Genomic DNA, 2,488 nt, shown 5'->3' with positions numbered 1-2,488 from the left:
TCATAGGATAAGAACACGCAGTCTCATTAATAATTTAATAGACACGGACGCGTCATCGATGTACTACAGTCCATTGCTGCGTCACAAATTGTGACGTCAACACAATGAAGATTTTAAACCCGGAAGATGAAAATAGCGCAAAAAAAAGCTTAAAATTAACCAGTTTTCTCCAACAGTTAAAAGTATCGGATGCTAACATTGTCTTCTATGATGTGCAACACAAACACCTCTGCTAAAATCTCAGAAAAAGTAGTCTGGGGTTTCATCATGACCCTTTAAAACAAATTCATCATTATTATCCTATTAAAGTAAATTCAACCGAAACGTCTCCCCAAATGTTTGTTTCTCTCTTTCTAGATTTCTCTCTTATGGCTTCACCATCCTTCTTGTATTCTTCCGTCTGTGTAATATTTCTGTCATTAAGGTTCTTTTTCACTCTGATGAGACGATGTCTTGGACTTTAGTATTCACTTTTGATTTTATGTTTACTATTATCATTACTACCTCCAATAAAAAGCATAAAGTAAAAAGTGTATGTATATATATATATATATCGTAATGTTTATTTATTTGTTTGTTTTTCTTCTGTATCCCCCCACGTGTTCTTGCTTGGTTCTTTAATGTTTGTTGCAATTCAATAAAAAGCAATGCAATGCAATAAAATAAAAAGCAATAAAAAGCAATGCAATGCAATAAAATTAAATACAAAATAAAATGAAATGAAAAAAAAAAAGAAATTAAATAAAAAAATAAAGTGCAGTAACACAAAGTGTGTTCGTGTTTTGGGTAATATATTAAAATGATATGATAACAAATTCCAGTTCGCATCATCAAGCAGCATAATAGACTGCTTTTAAAACAGGGTGGATCTGATCCGGATAAAATACTGAAGCTGATAAATCATTATTAGTGGAGCAGAGTGTTATTTGCATGAAAACATGTCCTGATCGTGCAGTGAATCGGTTTTAATACTGTTCTACAGATATTCACAGAAGGTTTCTCATAATTGACCATACTGATATGCTTAAACAGCATTACAAATATTTAAAATGAATCTAAAAAAAATCAATCTGTGAATAATCCAGCATAAAATCATCCACAGACAAACCGCACTGATGCTCTGAATGCGCTTCAGAAATGCAAACAGCTGCTCATCAACTTTCACAGCATCTGCCACAAAACCAGCAAATATTACATTCTTCATCTCGAGAAATACCCCGGAAAACCACCATTTCAGCTCTTTCTGTTTGCCCTAATGTTAATGTTTTCATTTTGTTTATTTGGAATAATATCTTGCTATTGTAATGTTTTAATTGTCTATACATGTGTATTACACTTTGCACTATGCAAATAATATACTGCCTTTAATTTGAATAAAATGAGTTTCCACTGAGAATCATCTGAACTTAAGCTCCATTGTCTTCATGTCAAATGCAATTCCTTGATTTTGTGTAAAATGGGGATTGGGCATCACTACGGCATATAAAAACCGTATAAACTCAACTCAGGCTTTAATGAATGTTGTGTAGATTCCCAGCCGGACACAGTATATGCAGCAGGTCTGATATGAGCAAGTGTTAAACTGTGTGTTTTCCTCTGCATCTGTTCTGGGCCTCATGATGGACGATGGCTTCACATGCATCTCATGAAGAAACTGTAATGCACTGTATGATTAATTATTGGCTTATTCTGGAAAACAGAGATAGAAATAGCGCTTGCACATCCTGCTGGTGGAGAACCACTGTATCCAGACACATGAATGATGATGTTTGCATTGTGTGCTTTATCAATAGTGTTCAGAAGCGCAGAAAGACGGCTCTACTTTACTGCTGCTGCTCAATACAGACAAGCTCTGAGCGGACGAGACGCTTCATTCAGGCTTTGATACTGAGTTTTCTCAAATGCACAGCTGCACTGCTTTACAAATACCAGCTCGTGTGAAGAGAAGCATCTTAAACTGAACCTGGAGCGTGCTTGTGTCCGTGCTGCTCATCATCAGTATGCGGGACACGGCCGTGACGTCACTCGCGACTGAGCTCACACATCAATCACAGCGGCAGCAGTGACGTCACACCTTCAGCTTAAACAGCTCCAGTGCACTGCGCAGCACTCCACACATCCTATATGTGCTGCTTATACACATCTATTTTAGGATCTTTTGGATAAATATTTGTATATATATTATATATATTTGAAAAGCAAATATGTATAACCCAGCAGGCACCTTGATATCAATTTGACATCATATATAACATAATTTTAAATTCAGTTTGGACAGCAATTTCTTCCAGTGGGTGAAAATAGGAAGTGAATCCCACACTGAAATTGGTTTAATGTATATGTAGGCCAATATGTTTGATGTGTTTACATCAAATCCACGCAATGCCAAGTTTTTGACGTCAGTTTGATTTGCATATTTGACCTGTTTATTGACGTCACTTTTGATGTCAATTTAATGCCTTTTCAACATCAATTGCTGACTGGGATA

This window comes from Sinocyclocheilus anshuiensis, unplaced genomic scaffold (assembly GCF_001515605.1).
Source record: "Sinocyclocheilus anshuiensis isolate Anshui unplaced genomic scaffold, SAMN03320099.WGS_v1.1 scaffold1182, whole genome shotgun sequence".
NCBI lineage: Eukaryota > Metazoa > Chordata > Actinopteri > Cypriniformes > Cyprinidae > Sinocyclocheilus > Sinocyclocheilus anshuiensis.
The sequence above is the reverse complement of the archived record's forward strand: the minus strand, read 5'-3'. Positions refer to the sequence as shown.